This window comes from Lepisosteus oculatus, chromosome 4 (genome assembly GCF_040954835.1).
Source record: "Lepisosteus oculatus isolate fLepOcu1 chromosome 4, fLepOcu1.hap2, whole genome shotgun sequence".
In the NCBI taxonomy this organism is placed as follows: domain Eukaryota; kingdom Metazoa; phylum Chordata; class Actinopteri; order Semionotiformes; family Lepisosteidae; genus Lepisosteus; species Lepisosteus oculatus.
The window spans coordinates 37,805,011-37,826,059 of NC_090699.1; the positions used below are offsets into that span (position 1 = coordinate 37,805,011).

The 21,049-nt window shown below is 34.7% G+C and overlaps 1 protein-coding gene across 3 annotated transcripts in view; it reads right to left on the minus strand.

The window, feature by feature from the left end:
* The window catches only part of sorcs1 (sortilin-related VPS10 domain containing receptor 1), a 231,540-nt gene that overhangs the window by 135,800 nt on the left and 74,691 nt on the right, over positions 1-21,049 (minus strand). The gene's annotated exons all lie outside the window — the stretch shown is intronic.

Sequence of the window (21,049 nt, forward strand, 5' to 3'; positions counted from 1 at the left end):
GTTTTTAGGAAACTCCAATTTCCTGTATAGACAATCCCTAGGTTATAAATAGCCTCTCCTTGTTAGTGGATGCATTTTTAGGGAGATAGATTTCCCATTCATTTTGTAGCATCTGGGTTTATAGAGTGAGATGTAACTCTAGGTTGTATTGTTCTTGGTGCAGAAGGCAGGTGTATCTCTATAAATGTGTTAGGTGTTATATTGTATTCCAATTCCTGGTAGCAATCTGTTTTTTTTAGTTGTTCAGGACGTAGACGTTTGAGATGCCCTGTTTGTAAATAGTGTATCTGGCATGTTGTTTGTTTATGTTGTGTGTTGCTTAGTATGTTATTGCCAACCGCTCATGTATATTTTTGGCAAAATCATTACAGTTTATATACTTTTATATTACTTACAGTAATTCTTGGTTAAACCACTTGGTCATTTCTGATACTCTCTATTTTCATAACCCCATTGGTAGCAATATGATACTATTTTTAAAAGACAGATGGTACAGTAGACTGTTTTACCAATATTACCCTGCACTTGGCTGGCCAGAAAAATATGGTAAATGTTACACTGGTGTGATACGTCTTGCATTCAGAAAATACAAAAACTAAATGCTTATTCACATGCAATCTGAAAAAATAAATTTACATCTTAACATCTAGTTCTGTACTGGCATACATCAGTGAAAATAATTCTAACTATAAAATATTTGCATTTTCCATATTTGCAAGTTTCCAAATAATGCTGTGGAAGTGTTCTGTTTTCTTCTGTCTGGGGATGGTTCTTGGCATAAAAGCTACATCCCAAGGACATTTTCTGCAAAATAAAGCACAGATGAATAGTACCTAAATTCTACACAAAATAATAATAATCAATGGAATATCTTAAGATAACCCTAATGGGTTATCATAAGTGAACACACGCAAGGCTGCAGGACCCGACGGCATACCCAGTTGCGTCCTCAGAGCCTGCACCAATCAACTGGCGGGTGTATTCACAGACATTTTCAACATGTCTCTGGCCCAAGCCGTAGTCCCCACCTGCTTCAAGACAACCATCATCATCTCCAATACCAAAGAAAACCACATGACATGTCTTAATGACTACCGACCGGTGGCACTTACACCTGTCATCATGAAGTGCTTCGAGAGGCTGGTCATGAAGCACATTAAGGACATCATTCCAAACACACTGGACCCGTACCAATTTGCCTACCGGCCCAACAGATCCACAGATGACGCAATCTCCATTGCCATACACACTGCCCTATCCCATCTGGACAAAAAGAACACATATGTAAGAATACTATTCATCGGCTTCAGCTCAGCTTTTAACACTATCATTCCAGAGAAACTAGTCAAGAAACTCAGTGTACTGGGTCTCAACACCACCCTCTGAAACTGGATTCGGGACTTTCTGACAGGCAGACCTCAGGCTGTCAGGCTTGGAAACCACACCTCCGGCACACTAACTCTGAACACTGGGGTCCCCCAGGGGTGTGTGCTTAGTCCATTACTCTACTCCCTCTACACCCACGACTGTAAGGCCAAACACAAGACCAACCCCATCATCAAGTTTGCCGATGACACCACAGTTGTAGGTCTGATCACAGACAATGATGAGAGGGTCTACAGGGAGGTGGTCAATCTCCTTACAACGTGGTGTGAAGACAACAACCTCACCCTCAGTCAGCAAAATGAAGGAGCTGATCGTTGATTTCAGGAAACTGCAAAACGGACATGCCCCTATCCACATCAACGGGACTGAAGTGGAAAGGGTGAGTAACTGTAAATTCCTTGGCGTCCATATCACCGAGGACCTCAAATGGTCTCTCAATGCCACCTGTCTTATCAAGGAAGCGCAACAGTGCCTGTACTTCCTAAGACAGTTGAAGAAGGCTAAGATATGTCCCCAGATCCTCACTAACTTTTACAGATGCACTACAGAAAGCACACTGACAGGTTGCATCACAGTGTGGTATGGCAACTGCAGTATTGCTGACCGATGGACTGGCAACTGCCCAGTCCATCACTGGGGTTGCCCTTCCATCTATACAGGACATTTGACAGACAGTGCTTGAGGAAAGCTCTAAGCATTATCAAAGATCCCACACACTCCAGCTACAGACTGTATGACCCTCTACCATCTGGAAAACATTACCGGAGCATTCGACAGTTTTTACCCCCGCACTATCAAACTATTAAACTCCCAGCCTCTTTCACTCTCACCTATGATCTGAACCTCACAGTGCCTTCTTTCTTACCAAAAACTCAAACACACATTGAAATCTACCTTTACCTTACATGTCAAAAAGCTCACTCCCTATAATTTCTATCCCTTTATTTCATTCTGTTGATGCATGTTTTTGCACATTTGATGTTGTTTTTGCACATTACCTGTCACCTTGTTGTTGTTTTGCACATTGCCTGTTGTTGTTTTGCACATTGCCTGTTGTTGTTTTTGCACACTGCCTGTAGTCTCTTTCTTTTATTATACAATTGTATTGTTTTTTTGTTCTACTTATCGTCTGAGAGCTAGTTAAATAGCATTTCGTTATACCACATACCTGTATATGAGTATAATGACAATAAACTTGAACTTGATTAAACCCTAATGTTTCAAGATGAGTATAAAAGTCCATTATGTAATTTAGACTCTGTGTTTCTAAAGTAAATTTGAAAAATAACAACATAAAATGTATATCTGGTTTCTGAGAATTGAAATATAAAGCAAAATGCTCTTCAAAGACTGTAAGATTTTGATCATTATAAATTCAGCATCAAACTAATCACAAATTACTTATAGTAGACTTACTGTTCAGCTCTTGGTGTAGACCATTTATAACCCATTGATTCAAATAACAAACAGCATTAAAAATGTTCTGCTTTATTTTCCCAAGACAGTTGCAAAAATGCTTTACACTACCTGCTTTGAGACTCACTTTGGCATATCTGCACAGCCAAGCGTCAGATATCTACTGTATGCACACATACCAACAAATCCCTACTTATGCAAAGTACATCTTAGGTAACATTGGAGGCTTAGTTACTGTATTTTAGCAAGATCCTAAAACTGTATATTCTTTCATGGTGACAGGTGTAAAAGACTAAATGTGATTTTCTAGAATTTCAGTTATATTCTTTAGACAGCAGGTATGTAAAATCCTCTATTTAAAGAAAGAGATCTAAAAAATATGTGACATTTGCAGATCACCAAACAGTGGAGGTAGATAATGAGACATAACTTAGGGGAAATCTTAAAAATTGTGCTGCACCAACAAACAGTAATACTTGCCCATAGCCAACCTTGAGGGATCTTTTCAGAAGATTTATTTTGGTTGGAATACTTAGAATATGTCAAAAGATCTAAGCGGAACAGAAACAAGTCACAAAGAAGAAATGCTCATTACGGGATTAAAAAAATATAAAGCATGTCAAACACAAGATAATACAAACTACCATTCTAAGTTATCAATGTATTAGACAAGCTGCAACTTAACACAGTTTTAAAATCTTAGTCCTGGGATATATTGTTTGGCATACTCATAGGCTCTGTACATTCACATTTGTTTTTATCACTTTCAAAGAAAGTTAACAGAATATCCATTGACCTTTTTGGTAATATTGACTATTTTCAGGGAAAATTACAACAGCTTTCATGCTGTTGTTATTTTCCCATTTTTATTACTCAGTGATGTCTGGTCACAAACACCTGACTTAATCTAGGTTAAAACTTATAGAGATAACAAAACACATTCTGAATGCACTATTCCTTGGAAATTGAAAAAAATGAATATATAAAATTAACATTATTGTAAATAAACAACAAGGTTTTTAACATTAAATGTATCTGAACATAGAGGTGGACCCCAAAGCAGATTTGTGATGCATAAATTGTCATTATTTACATTTTTATTTAAAAAGTAATATATCACTATAACCAAGCAGAATAATGTCTCTCACTTTAAAATGAAAATTGTTTTTCTTTTTATAAATCCCCTATTTGGAATTGCTAATCATAAAATCTAATTTGGCTGATTGCTGCCACTTCCCTACCACCATGGAAAAAGATTAAATACATGCATGCTTTCCTCTGAAATGTGAAATAGTTAAAATGTTTGCCATGTTCCACAGTTAGCTTCACATGATCTACAAAAGGGACAGTACTGAATGAAGGACTGACACAGCTCTCATTTCTAACACTGAAAACTCATAGACTCCCATATCTTAGTAAGCTACAAGAGTCTGTGAGCATGTTTCATAATAGGCTGATGATACCTTAGCTGACTCAAGCCCATGCAACTTATTGTGCTCCACCATTTGAGAAATTCCAGATACAGTCATCTAAATATTTGAACCAGTATCGTCTGCACTGTGGGACTCAACCTGAGTTCTTAAGGAGTCATTGCAAATTCTGTAACAACTTACTTCAACTTATTTTGTAAAAAAACAAATACATAATCTTTGATATAAAGCAACCATCAGCTGCAAAACCAACTGTCACTAGGGAGCAAGAAATTAAAATTGTCAACAGTTACAAATATCTTGGCACTACTGTTACTTACAAAGTAACCTTTAAAGTTAACACGGATGCCATACAGGTATGTACTGTAAGAAGGGCCAACAGCAATTCTCCTTACTGAGACAATTACTTTATTCTATAGAACTTTCATGAATATGGGCTAACATTCACTGCAGTAGCCTGGTTTGGTAACCTAAATGCATGCAACAAAAACAGACTGAGCAGGATTGTGAAGTTGCAAACATTTGTACGTCAAACAATATAATCATTGACTGTCATGTCCACCCCTTGCACAGTAAATCTGAGTTCCTTCCATCTGGGCATCAATTTAGACTACGTGTATCTAGATTCAAATGAACAGAATTAAGTAATCCTTTATGCCCAGGGCTATTAACGTGCTGGATTTGGAAAATTGACTGTGTATTTTCCTTATTTTTTCTTTCTCATTCTCATTTCTTATAAAGAAAGAAAAAATGTGTATGTTTCTTAATTGTTAATGGGTTCATGTTGTGTTAAATTCATTGCATTTTGTGTAATGTTCATTGTATTTTACCTGCCTACAAAGCAAATTTCCCATTTGGGAAATAGATGTAAGTTATGAGTAAACTAGTGAAAACCTTAACTGGTTGAGTCACCCGAGAGCCCTTTCATTGCATATCTGGAATGGAAAACTTGCTTTGAAGAGCAGTTCACTAGTTCTAACACTGAATATACAGTAATTATGTCAGAATTGAGACAGAACATCAGCATAATTTTTAAATTATGCTGTTACTGAGAAAGTGCTTACTGAACAGTTGTAATGGAAATCTTACACTATGATAGTTTTACCATATAGGACTGTTTATTTAATTACTGAAATTTTGTTTCTCAAGCCATTCAATTGTTGTCTGTATTTCAAAGCCCCCAAAATAAAAAGTGATGCATAGAGTAAAAGCTGAGCAGGAAGCAATAACCTTAAATTTGGCCTCTTCTGAGTAAAGGGCTTACATGTCAGTACGATCATGAATCTTAAGCCAGACTTAAATTGCAAAGCTCAACAATGGGCTTTGAAACTGACATATTTGTCTTGTTTGTCTTCTGTCCATAACTCTAATTGCATCTGATGGTATGTATTGAACAGGAGAATGAAAGAAAGAAGACAACCAGAATAAATATGGCTGGAGAAATAATTAAATTGGAACAAAACTGACAATATTTATGGAAAAAGCTTCAATTGGAGTTGCTGCAAAATATAATGAGGACATTGTTCTACACTTTATTAAATCATTCACAGTAACTGTTGGGACAAAATAGTAGATAGGTATGTACTGCTAAAACTATGAAGTGATACCTAGAGCAAGCGGAGATGGGATTGCTAATGAGGACCAACATTTTAATGAGAACAATGTACAGTAAAACCATTCTCTGTTGTTTTTTATTTTTAAAAGGCCAATAAATTTAAATGTAAACCAACAGTTAATACCTATTCTTACCTTCTATGTTGTATTACATTAAATGGCCCAGGTGTGCCCATAATTACAATTGCAGAGAATTGCATAATGAGTAATGTAGTGAGTAAAAACTGCATAGCAGACAGGAAGAAGAGAGAAAGATTCTTATGTGTTTGAAAAAGCATTCCTTTCTTTGGTAATTCACAAAGTATGCAAAGCAATTTGTTTCTTAACACCTTGGGAAGAAGAAGATTGTATTTTCACAAGCTGACTGGCATACAGACAGTTACTGTCAGTCATACTGTATGTCAAGTTTACAAAACTACAGCTCAGAGAATTTTAACATCTTCTTTCAGCACTATTTATTTTGAACTTGGATACCAGCAGAAAGGATGTCTATCTTTTTTTTTAAGTGCCCCTAGGCTAATAACCATATTCATTGAACAGGACAATATGTTATCTTCTGACCCCATGTATTGTAAGCTGTTGTGCATGACAGTCTAAATACACAGAGAGTTTAATATGAAAAAATATGAGAGGTGAAAATTTATTTCAGTGAGCTGCATACAGTAGCTATATCATTGAAACTGCTACCTTGGCTTTATTCAAGAAATGAATAATTAAGATCCATTAGCTATTGAGAAGAACAAATAAGGTAAATGTGCCACATGGTATAGTCTCAGTTGTAACTTTATTTTCTTTTTCTTAAGTACAACACACATGCCGATAGCTTAACGATATATTATGATAGTATCATTACATTACTATAAGCACATTATACCCATGACCCTTTCTGCCCTTTTGTGGCTATTAGTAATTTAAAACATAGCATCATGTCAAAAATAATAAGACATTTCCTCTACAGTCAATATTTTTAAACAGATATTGGTTTATGCAATTATAGTGAAACTATTTCTTATAATAGCAATAATACAGTATTTTGATTTATTTTGTCTATAAAATATCAGTGCTTGTAACAGAGAACTTTCATGTTTACACACTAGTACAAGACTGATTTTATTTTTGTGGGATTCCTACAATAGGAGCTGACAGTTTTAGATTAAAAATCTTTAAAATAATTTAAATCCTAAGGCTAAAGCGCAAATGATTAGAAGAACAAATAAATCAGATCCTAGTAATTCATTTAATAAAAAAACAATTAATTCTTATGCCCTGTACATTGATTTATTTCAACATTTCCATAACAGTCTTACTGCCAATTTGCATTACTATGGCATTTTATGACAACAGAACTTGCCTAGAAGCCATCGAAACTGCTTGCAGTCCTTATTTTGTTTGTTTGAGGAATAATATGGTAAAGAAAGACAAAGAAACAAACTGTAACGAAAGTATTAAGACGTAATACAACATATCCTCCATCCATTTTCAGAACTTTAATGCTTGGGCATGCATGAAAAATTATAATAAAATGCATAATTATTCTTATGATTAAAATTTTTGAAAAGCCAGTGGGGAAGAAAACTTTGCCAGCATGAAGCCACTGTCAATAATCAGCACTCACAAATGCATCTGTACTTTGAACTTATCCCAGCATTCAGTCAGACTATTAGCATACAATGAATAATGGATACCCATGTGTGCTAGAGTGTGTGTCTATGTGTGTGGCTTGTCTTTAAATGAATAACTTTTCTGAAGACAATGTTTATTCAAGCAATAAATCACTGTTTAGTACTTTGCCACCAGGGTAAGATAACACTTGACACAATTATTGAAATAGGATGCATGGCCACCAACTCATGTTAGGCAGATAACTCAATGCATAATGCTCTGAGGGTCTATGGCACCAGGATCTATAAGAGGATGCACTATGGTGATTGATTTTCTCTTTTAAAGTGGATTAAGATCAAATGGAATATTGTAAATGTTATTCCCTGCCCAAAAAGAAATACAAGGCTAATGATCTGATGAGAGAACAATTCTCTAAGATGCAATGAAGGAAATATTAAAGCAACTTTTTTGGAATACAGCAATGTATTTGACGTACAGTAAAGAAAAATTGCTATAAAACACTGATACTAAAGATGCATCATTTTCACTCTTCAAACACTTTGTAGAAGTAATAAAAAGTGCTAATAGAATATTTGAAGTATAGTTAAAATTGTGGTATTTAAATGAATGCTTGTTCAGTTAGAAAGGTTGTTTAGCTGTTACTGCAAACAGAGTAGTCTATAATAGTAACTGATTCTTGGACTCAAAATTGGAATTCTCAAAACCTAGACAATGTCAACCCAAGGGACATCTTCAGAACCAACACTGAGACACAAAAGAGACAACACAGGTGGAAATTATGCAGAAGCGCATTGAAAATTGAGCACAGGAAGAAATTTCTTACAAATGGTTGCTATATAAACCACCCAGGAAGATTTTTAAAACTGATACCATTTCTCCATTTTCTTCAAGAAATGGCTGGATGAGATTCTTGGATAAATTACCTACTTAAACCCAAACAGGCTAGATTGGTGGAATGGCTTCTTCTTGTTTGTAAACATTCAAATTATTTTATTCCTACACAGTTACTGTACCTTTGCTAACTAGCAGATCTAGATACAGTCTGTGAGATGCAGAGCGGAGCTCAAATTCTGCTTGTATTGGCACTTCTTGTGGAGTCCCAGCACTTTTTAATGGTTCATAAAACTAAACAAATTCACTGAAAACTCCACCATTTACAGTAATAGTCATGTAGATTCAAAATACATCTGACTTTAATCTGTAACACTAAACACTATAAAATGGCTCTGCTTTTAAATACTAAACTTTAATATTTAAAGTCAAAATTCAAACATCTACAGTATATTTCAATTAATTTGATACCCCCAAGATGACTGAGCATGAAAAAAAGCTACAGCAGAGTGAGGCAAATGTTTGTCTTTACTTTCCATTTCCAAAGTCTGCATTTCTCAGTTGTGTTATTTTTTGTGTAATCTAGCATTAAACTAATAAACAGGTCTGTCTCCATCAGATATTTTACCTTTTTACCATTTCCATTCTTTTATGCTTCCTCAAGCACTGGTGCAGGGGAAGTACTGTAGGTAGGTAATAAGTAATAGCACATCTGCCATTATATACTGTACTGTATATACTGTACACTGTATTGCTATTATTTAATAACAATAAACTTTATTTTATATAGCCCCTTTAAAGGTGGCTTCTCAAAGTGCTTTACAGAATGACAACAACAACAAATAAAAAGAATACACAAGATAAAACACAATTACAATATACAGCGGAGGCCATGGATGGTGGTACTAAGAAAAGCAGAGGGGTGAAGAATGGACCCAGTTAAGTAAAGGCTTTTCTAAAGAAGAAGGTTTTGATTCTGGATTTGAAGGAGTTTAGAGAAGGTGACTCTCTGATGTCCCTGGGCAGAGAGTTCCAGAGCTTTGGGGCATAACAGGAGAAGGCCCTGTCACCCATACACTGTAGATGGGCTTGGGGGACAGTAAGGAGACCAGGATTAGAAGAGCAAAGGTTGTGAGGTGGGGAGTAGGGTGATAATAGTTCAGACAGGTACTGAGGTGCCAAGCCATGCAGAGCCTTGAAGGTGAGCTTGAGGATTTTAAATTCCACACAGAATTTGACAGGAAGCCAGTGCAAGGACTCCAGGATAGGAGTAATGTGATCATTTGCACTAGACCTGGTCAGGATTCTGGCTGCTGAATTTTGGACATACTGCAGTTTGTTCAAAGTAGATTTAGATACCCCAGCGAGTAGAGCATTACAGTAGTCAATTCGAGAGAACACAAATGTGTTGATCAGTAATTGTTTGGAATTGTTTCATTACCAGGTCACAGCAGTGCTTTAAATATTCATAAAAGGGTGTCATTATCTGGCTACCATGGTAGAACTATACCAATATGTTGTGCATCTGTTATACATGGAAATCTTGATTTGCGTTAAGGAATATTTTTTTTCCTGGAGATTAAACTATTGTTTTAATCAGACACAAATCTGCAGAAAGTCAGTGATTAATGACTAATTACAGGCATCATTTGCATATAGTTGAATCTATCACTTACAGATGACATGATACTCATCCTTATTTGTACTAACAAACACGTACTTCATGTCACCTTCACTGTTTAGGTAATACATCTGATTTTACCGTAACAACATCTCTGGCACATTTATGGGGTTTTTTCTCTGCAATAGCAAATTTCAGTATCCTTGGGCTTATGTGCTTTAAAAAGTAATATTAAACCTTTAATGCAATTTATTAAAATTACCTAATTTTGTTTTATTGCTATTTTCATCTTCTTGTACACAACCAATGTTAAATGCAATCAATGAGCTGAATCTGAATGCATTGAACCCTTATCCAAGCCTTTGGTCTGGAACAGCAGTCTGGATCAAAGGCACCATGCAGTACTTTGCGCATAGTCTCAACTATCGTTGGATTTTTTGGTCAACAAGATTTTAGTCCTAAATCAATATATCCTCAGTGTTGCTTGCAATGATGAATCAAATGCATAGTACCTGTCTGGTCATATTATTCATGCAAAGATGTATCTTTCTTAAGGAGCAGATCTGTCTGTTCAACAAAGAGAGATATTAAATGTTAGTAGAAAAATGAATGTCTAAAATGGGTACTAAAATGTTTTTGTTTTGCTCTGAGCATAAAGACGTTCACTATAAATAATTTCAAAATGTCTTTCGAAATGCTGAGAGAAATGTCACAAACAAATGTATTGACATCTGTCTTTTTCAATATATCCCCAATGCCATTACTGATGCATAGATACAAAAGATGACGCTCTAGAGGTAAAAATGCTCTTGTGATGTATGTTTCAACTATTTCAATCAGAAAGAAAATGAACACAAGATACAGTGAAAAACTGAAATAGCTCCTGAACTACCTTCAATTGCAGACCAAAGCGTAGGAATACAAATAAATGCTGACTGATTTTTCCAGTTCAAATCATTCTTAAACTATAGGTATTTGGTGGCACAATCAGCTTGTCACTTGGATAAAATGAAGCTGAGGCAATGCAAAAGACAAAGTTAATTGTGTAAAAAAAAACTAGAACATTATTTGTTCATGTTTTAAAAAGAACTTTGTCTTATCGATTTGCTTAATTTTAAAAGAGCTTTTTGTGAGTTGCTGAAAATGAGACAAAGCCAAAGACTCAAAGGAACTATGTCAGTGGTAAAAAGCTCTTATCTCCCACTCTCTGCCTTTGTTCTCATTGTCCTGAATCAAAGGTATCTGATTCCGATCATTCACATGTGAGATTAAAGATGATTAGCTGAAAAGTGTATGCAGCTTCAGACCTGAGCACAGCTGCCATGAAATACAAAACAAGGAGGATTAAACAGAAACAAATATTACAGATATAGAGAAGCACAAAAGTAATATGTAAAGCTATACACATATATATAAGACTGTGTAAAAATGTATACTGTGTTAAATATATTTGATTTAAAAAGTTAAATTAGAATAAGAAAAGCTACCTGCTTATTCAGCACTTCAATACCTAGAGTGCTTGTATGCTATTTAGCCAATATTATGATGTGAATAATAAATATTTAATGAATTAATTCATTTTTTTAAATAAAAGAGTAGACATAGCAATCATATAATAAGAAACTCAAGCTATAGGATGAGAACTACAGAACTGTTTGAGCTGAATAATTGTGAGCTGTTCTTAATGAAAATACTAGTAAATCTTTCAGTCCTGCTAAAACATATTACCACCACGCAGCAGCTATCCTCATACATTGCTTTCAAAAACAAAGTTCAAAGAACATTTTCTTATCTTTTTAGTAAATAACACAAAAATATACTTCTCATTTTTCCATTTAGCACTGTAGCTAAACTCCTTCAGGTAAAGGGCAAATACTGTAGTGATCCTGTTCTTAACTGACAGAAAGTCCACATTTGTAAAGGGCATATATTCACTAGGATTTTCAATCTCTGATTTTGATTTCAAATTGCATTATTGTAATTTCAACCTTGCTAAACACTTCAACAGGTGACAGGGCAAGTTTTCATATATGACAATTCCAACCTGGATTCCTGGTGCACTACATGAGGATATCAATGCATCATTTGACTCCTATTTCAAAGAAATACCAAATATTTCATACCAGGAAATAATTTTAATTAAATAGTACATTACACATAGCATAGTAAAAAACATAGCTGTTATATCACTTTTCTTCAGTTTCTAATAGTAGTGAAACAGTGGCTACATCAGAATAGAACATTTGATGTCACTAAATGCCAGGCAGAAGGTTAATAGCTTTCTACTCCAGCTAAGCCTTCCAATGTGCTCTACAATGTAATGCGTGGATTGAAAGATGGAATATTATTCACAGACACAAAGCACAACAAAAGTTCACAGACATGTCTGCTATTAAAAATATAGATTTGAGTTTTTAAAAAGTCATCACAAGAAAATACTATACGGGGAGTTCTTTCACATCTGTCTACCTAACTACGGGTTGCAGAGATTGGTTTCTGAATAATTTAACTGATGTATGTAAAAGAAAAAAAACGTCCTAAGCATTGTGTATGATAACATTTCTGGAACTGAATTTGTTATTGCTAATAAATACATAAATATTAATCATTCAATCAATCATGGCAATAAAGACATCAGTTTTCCAAAACTCACACAATCTGCTGAATGCTAATTATTTAGGATCCTATTACACCCTTTGTGAAAAAATACTCCAAAACATGAACTTGCTCAAAGCTCATTTTGTACTTTGAAACGCCATCTGCAGAGGAAAAGTCTACCGGTGAAAAACACAGCACCTCTGGAACAATGTCGAGAATAAAAAAATGCATCAACTGAGATTCAATTTCCAAACCAAGTTTCAATTTTCATTGAAACTTTGGGGTTGCATGTGTTAGAAAATGATGTAAGGAAAGTGGAAAAAACAAAACAATAAAAATACTCTTTTTAACTAATGAAATTAAAATGTAATTGTAAATCTCTCAGCCAATCAACTAAGCCCATAGCATAGCTACTGTACTGTATATTGTCAATTGTATAAATAAGTCTTGCATATTTTTTTAAGGACCTACAGCCCAACTTGCAAAAATGTTAACCTTAAAGCATGTTAATTAATTATGGCCTTTTAACAAAACAGTGAAAATACAATTTCCTTAATTTCTATACTGCAGACTTTTCTTAAACTAAGCTCCTCTGTTGTTACAGTTAATGACCCTGATAATACTGCATTTTAAGATACAGTTGTTGAATGCAATTCAGCACTGTGTTGCAGTTTATGCCAGGTTTATTCTACATTCAGATATGGTATAGAATGATAGTTTTCATGCAATGCCGAATACACTGTTTTTTGCAATATGTTAAACAGTTATAAAGTATTAGTAAATAAAGAAAAAGAATATCAGGGAACACCTACCTAGAAAATATTTCTCTGAAAAAAATGGATTATGCCTTATAATAAGACATGTCTATATTACTAAAGACCTACCAATATTTTGATATATTAAGCACCATTAACAAACAAATCAAATATATCCTCAAAAAATAAACATATATTTAAACAGAATATCTGAGCTAGTGTAAATGCATTAGGAATGTAATGCTATAAGTGAACAACATTGCTGTTTTACAGCACAATTTCACCTATCTGTACAGATGGGTGGAAACAGATCATTGGGAATTTGATGCTGGACCTTTTCCAACTTAATAAATAAATCAATAAGTAAGCAACAGGGAGCAAATAATTGGTCCTCCTGGCTAATATTCTAATGTTTATATGACAAAGCTCATTGTGTAACTTTCAAAAGTACTGTAATAAACACTAGTTTATTTTAGCTCCATGCAACTAAATAGAATGCAAAAGTTTCAAAGTTAATTTTCTGTAATCAGCTAAACATACAAACACAGAACAACCCCATTGGGAAAAAGAGGATTAAGGTAAGAGAAATTAGCAATTGACAGATGCATAACTGGCCCTGAGTTTTCATTTATTGAGTTATTGATGATGCATCACATTAAAAACATAAGATCCATAAAAGTCAACAAAATATGACCTCTGTATTGCAGCTGGTCCCTGGGCCCCTATAATTTTTAAAGAATGGCTGCCTAAGGCAAAGCTGTAGTCTGTGATGGCCAGCCTCATTTAGTGTACAGAATACAGATATGTAGCTCTAATTATAGGTTAAGCATTTTGATTTAAAAGAAGGCTGTATCAGGATTGTCTGCCAGTGTTAGCAATCTGCTTGCTTGGAAGTGCTTTGTAAACACTATTTACAGCATGCAGAGATTAATAGTTACAAAACAAACACCAAGCAGTCTAACAGAGCTGAATTTTCTTTGTACTGCACCCTAGAAACAGCGCAAGTGTACATCATGTTGTAACAGAAGAAATAAGGTTCTTGATCCCGAGATGAAGTGAAACAGATGAGTTTATTGCATGCAAGAAACAATAAAGCCGAAGTCTTGTTTCCCGCAAGAAACAACAAAACCGAAGTATTGTTCCCCGTATTGTTACAAACTTTTGGGTTATATACAGTTTTCTTCTCCGTTTCTGACGTCACTCAGTCTGATGGTAAAGAGGGGAGTTCATGGTATTTGGCCAGTTTATGATGTTCTGGGCAAATGGTCAGTTTAACATTACACCCAGGGGGGTTCCTAGCTGGCATCTGCAATCCTTATCAGTTAACCCCCTTTCCTGCCATAAACCCCTGCTTGTGACTTGGAAGTCTAAACCCCCTACAGAAAAGATTAAATTCAAACCCCCGTCTTCACATCTTTCTTCAATCACATGCAGTATAATTTAGAAGTTTCCTTCTTTTTAAAAAGAGTGAAATTAAATTAGTCGTTATAAAAGTATCATTATGATTCAAATAATAAAAAGCGATGAGATTTCTTTTCATTTATACAGCATTGATCTGTACACATATGTTAGTGCTCAGTTCATTTATAAAAGCCTCTGACATTTACAACACTAATTTCTATTGCGGAGCTTTGTATGTAAAGAGAAATTGTAGATGTTGATGTAAAAGATAGGGTTTTCCCTTTCAAGCTCAGCTTTAGAAATTTACATTAGACTGTAATTTAAAGTTAAAAAGAAATTACTCTGCAAAACTATCCACCTGACACAGACTTACTGTCCTGCCCAATTATTGGGCCTTTTTCAGAGACTACAAAACTGAGATATACTGTAAAGAACAAGTCACAAATAATTTCACCATTATAAAACTATTTTGTCACTAATATTTGCTAAATATTTGTTAAATATTTTTTAGCAATACAAAAATCTGGGATCTCATTAACTTACTGTATGTTATATTATTAGTTACTGTAAATAAGACTAAAGCTAAAACAGATGTTACATTAGTCTGCAAAGTTTTTTATCTTTGATCAACTTACTTCTTCTTACAAGGATTCTGAGAAGATATTACATTCAAAGGTAATCAATCCTAGAATAACATAAGATCATAACACTGTCTTTTAAGAATGCAATACTCTGGTCCCTATTATGCTAGAAGGTTTTGGTTCAATTCTTAGCTGCACTGATTTCTTCTGCCTGTTAATATTGATTACTTCTGAAGTAAAGGAGCTAGAATTTCTTAAGGGGCTACTGATGAGTAACTGAGTTGCACATTATAGAACTAAACTGAGATCCCCAAAAGCATTTTTTGTTTATTGTTTTCTTATATTATATACACAAATAATCAACCGACGTTTTTCAACAGTTTTATGCAATTTGATGCAAATTCAATTTTACTTTAATTAAAAAAAAGCAAAGTTCTGCATTTGCCATATTCAGAAATTCATAACTGTGCTGAACATTCACATTGTCTGGATAACAGTAATCATTTATAAATCCTAGGAAGAAAAGACCATTTCTAAATCCCTTTCTTCAGAATGACAGTGACACCTTATATATAAAACTTCTTTCTTTTGAGACAGCTGTTTCCAGTTTCAATTTTAGAAGAGCTTTAGTCTTACTTCGAAAAGGTCACCAAGATAATTTGTTGAACCTGAATAAGCAAATTGATTTACAGGCAACTAAATCCAAGGTAAATCTCAGCATATCAAGGAAAATGGCATATAAATGCATTTGATCATTATAAAAATCTGAAAAGGGCTTTATGGTAGCTTAGGAATGCTCAGTCAGATGTAATTACTCTTGTGTATCCAGGGGATGTATTTTATTAGTGAAAAATATGTGAACACCTGAGAAAGACAGATTAAAGGACAAGACTGATCCCCATTGTAATTCAATGCCATTCTCCACAATCCTGCCTTATCAGCACTAGAATTAAGATACCTCATCAATACCAATGTCCACATATTTACACAATGTAATTAATAATGGGCTGATAGATGGACTTGGCTCTTAAGAAGCACTTGTTTAACCAAGAAACGGATTGCCAGGACATAAACTAGTGCTTTCTAATTCAAAAAAGAAAAATAAGGCTTTGCACCACCAAATAGCTGTGGTCTGCTAAAATAAAAGTATTAAAGCCATTTTTAGGAGTATTTTTTTAAGAGTAATTTAACTTTTTAAGAGATTAGTTTAAATAATTCTGGCAGTTTAAAGATGCTTACTGTTTTGTTTTTTGTTATTTTTAAAGTGTTCCATGATGGAAGGTTGTAGAGAAGACAATCTTCTTTTCCAAAAACTCATTCCAGAAATTCCTATATGGAGCCAAAAAATGTCCCAATTTCAATATTTTTAGATACACTGAGAGTACAAGATTCCCCTTAAACAGGACTCTATGGAAATAAGGTATCTTCAGAGTTTTGTCACTAATAAAATGAGATTCAATAGTACCAGCATGAAGAGTAAACATGAGTCCTTTTGATTATAAAAAATGTATTATCAGTCAGTTATCATTCAGTTATCAGCCATCAACACCTGTTTCACCTGCTATGGCTTTTCAGGGAAGCGCAGCTTGACTTATGAAAATATATTAATAACTCTTGATTTATTCACAATTATACATCTGTATAGACAAGAAGGTCAGATCCATTGGTAGGGATTGCATGTGCAACTTGTCTGAGCTTGCATTACCCACACATGAGGCAGGAACACTCCCTGTGGTTCCCTGCCTCTATCCAATCAAAGTACCCCTGTTAATGTAACTCAATAGTAGTAGCATGAAAAGAAAACAGAAATCCTTGTGACTTCAGAAGTATATTCTTTGAAGCATGAAAAATTGCATCAGATATTTCCACCAACACATTTTTAGTTCAAAATGTCAACTGCATTTTTATTGTCTCAATAAAGAGTCTTTTGAGGGCAGCAAGAAAGCCTTTTATATGCCTTTACATATCTTTGAGGTCAGGACCAACTACATAAACCTTCTTTTAGTGATCCTTGCCAACTGAATGTCAGTCCCCTAAAGAGACAGAAAGGGACACTGGGTTCACAATAGCCTTTATTTCCAACTTGAAGTGGTAATAATGAAAGAGAAGTCTGCAGTCCTTTGTGGAGTCTCTGCTTGTACAGTTAAATCCCAGCTCCTTTATTTTAAATACAATAAATATCTTGAATACTTATACATATCGATACTTTGATACTTATTAAACAATACATGTAGTAGATCCATCTAGTGAGTGTCAATTTAAACAGATCCAATACAGTTTTATCAGGGAGATGCTCTAGCAGCTGAACAAATTATAGACAATTCAAAAGCAATAACATAATCAACATATTTGGGCAGAACTGGAGAACTTCCCCCCAAAATTAATTTTGTAAATTCTGAGAGAACATCATCTCTATCCTAGTTGCACTTATGGATTTCAAACAACAACCTATTGTAATTAAAAGAGATGTATTTACTTATATACAGTTTAATTTAGCAAGTTACATTTAACTGTAACTTACCTGTACTGTAAGTTAAATTACTTACAGTACGTATAGTATATAAATACTGAATTGGAACCCCATAATACAGTACATTGTCTGTCACATGGTTCCATCTTGTTCACCACGACATGCTTTTACAATAAGTGACACAGTGCTACAGAAGTGCTCTTCAATTCTTTTGGTTTTACCACATTAAAGTCAATGAAAATCTCCCACACAATTATGACTCCTTGTTTGAATGCTTTTGTTTTTCACTAATATGCAGAAGTAGACCACCATATCTTGTGGCAAGCCAGATACTGAAATGGCAAACGTCAAAAGTCATCAGCGTGAACAAGACGGCTATCCTACTATTTTATCACCCATTTATCTGGTGTCAGTACCCAGCAGAAAATTGGTACAAAATCCCTCCCAGTAGTAATATCCTAGAAGACTAGCCATTCTGCATTTTTTGGACTTCAGAGCAAGAAGAACCTGCTTGTATTATATATCATTTAATGTTGATACAAATGATATATTTTTTTTACATCAAAGAACAAGGATGACAGCTCAAATTGTGCTCAGATGCTCTCAATGCTTCCAATTGTGTAACACTTGAAGAGACATATACAGTATTCATTCAAATTGCTTCCATTCATAGGTAATATTACAATAAAAAATAGATGTGAAAATAAATTATCGCTGACTGATATACAATGAACTGCCTAAGAAAGATTAAGCTATGTGAATGTAGAGTAGGTTAGGAGCCACAAACCACTTTTTCACCTTTATTTGGACTGCTCTGCAAAGTTTAGCTAACTTTGACCAGTGGAAAGATCTGAAACCAATTGAAAGAATTAGATCAGAATTTTAAGTCTGTTTAAACAAGAAGGTGTCAAACATACAGTCCACAAATTGGGTCCAGGCCTCAAAGCTCAATTATTTCTGTCTGTGTAGCTGTTGTTGTCAAAGCCATGTGTAGGGATTCAACTGGCAACTTGTCTGAGCCAGCATAACCCAGACATGAAATAGCTGTACTTGGTAGTGTTAATTTTAGTATTGCAGACAGATGCTTTTTATGGTTCTTTACTTCTTTGTGCCCTGTTTGATACTGTAGTTTGATGGGGGGAAAGATTAACACCATGTGACCTGTGTGCACTCTTCCTTCACATTTTGGAGAAACCTCAGCAACAGAATCAGAAAGGATCTCACTGAAGCTGCATCTGGTGTTCTTTATGATCTCAAAAGTAGACCACAGGAAATGTTTTCCTTATTTCTTTGTGACACTATAATTTCTTTGTAATACCTGAAGCACTGGCAACACATTTTATCAGCATGAAGTTAAAAATAAAAACTATATTCAATTATCAAAATCACTAAATAAGAGAGAAAGTGCTGGTTATGATGGGAAACATCTTTTTTGCAGCAAAAATTTATAAATTGAATGGTTGGTTGTATAGTATATATCTCCTCGTTTAGGACAACTATTATTGAACAAGTTGTCCCAACGATATTCTTTTCAACAGGACAGTTTTATGTAGCATTTAAAAATTACAGCTATAAAATTTGAAACAATTATATCGTATAATGCTAAACAATGAGAATGTAAAGAGTACATTTTGCTAAATTGGCATATACCGAATTTACAGCACACACTCCAGGCCTCTCTGGCACGGCCTCTCACGCATCTGAGATCGAGATCGTGAGATTGTGTTTTTGCAGCAAACTCATTTACTGCATCTCATGCAGAAAATGCCCAGTCATTTACATTGATGAGACAGGAACAAGACTGGCAGACCACATCAGGGAACATGTCAGAGCTGTGAAAATAAAGAATCTCCAAACAAATAGTTTCCAATTTTATCTCTAGTGGTCAGAATCTTTCTGATCTCTCCATCTGCATCCTCAGACAGGGATTCTGGAACTCCTATTGCAGAAAGTCATCTGAAATCAAATTATCCTTTGCCCCTTCTCTCATTGACAGCCTCAAGTTCTCAATCCGCACCATTCATTTGTAGATTTCAGCTTGCCACACCTCTGCGCCCATTCTCCCCAAGTTTGGACATTCATTCACACCGCTTTATGTCAATTTTCCTGTCTGGCCACCATCCCTTTTTATCTACTGTGTCTTTTGCTCACCTACACCTTATTTATATACTTTTAAATCAAATCCGGCCTGCCATAGCAAATGGGTATCTGAGTAAGCAGTCAGTTAAGTAGTGTGTAAGTGGGGAGTGCGGTGCAGGACGGGAACTTGGTTGAATACTTAATCCCTGCATGGACATTTGCGGGATTCAGTGCTTGTGGGAATGTGCTTATGTCTGGTTGCGTGCAGTCGTGACAGTGAAGTAACCAGAACCAATTCAGATTCCAATATCTGAAAGTGATTGCTTGCTATTATGAAACACCATTAACCTGAAAGGTACCCCTTGTAAGACAGATATAATAGAATTTTATAGTTTTCATAGAATTAAACATTAAAATTGGTTTTAAAATATTATAGGTTTATTATATCAGTGCCTGTGGAGCACTTTAAATATGCAATTCAAAAACTTACAGTATATGCTTAAACACTGTAGAGCTGGAATCTGTTATGAAGGCGTGTATATAATAGTGATTTTTTTATTGTGCTTAGGTTAACTTCCACTGTTCTTGCTTACAAAGCACATGAACACCTACAGTACTTGTTAATTAAATTAAAATGAAAACAAAGTACTGTACAAATGTGTACCAAATTGCCTATTATAATCTGTGCAGATTTTAAAGCTAGCAAACCACTGTTATGGGATGGAGTATTGATTGTCAAATAACAACCAGAATATTCTTGGTACTGTAGATGGTTACAGGCTCATGTCCTGTCACTGGATGACCTTACATTGCCAATTGCATCCAGCCAGACAACTGACAAAAACAATGCCCTTTAGAAAATATACAAAACAAGTGGAAATTAAATATGACAATGTCATTTCTTATTTCTAGTAGAACAAGTAAATGCTCATCTAATTCCAGATGGAAGATCTGATTAAAAGGATTAAAAAAAAATATTGCTGTATTACATCTTGGGGATATCAAAATGTTTAAACTTCACAAAGTACCCCATTCTATAGGTGAAACAGTCAAATATATCCAAAAAATTGTACTATTTATTAAATATGACTAAACTACAGTCATTTCAATTAAATCACTATTGAGCATATGACATAGGAATTGTAGGGTAAATGTTAGATAAATGGAGCATACAAAAACAGGGAAAGATATGGTGGAAGAGGAAAAAAAAGAGAAATGAGAGAAGCACTTAACACTAGGACAGA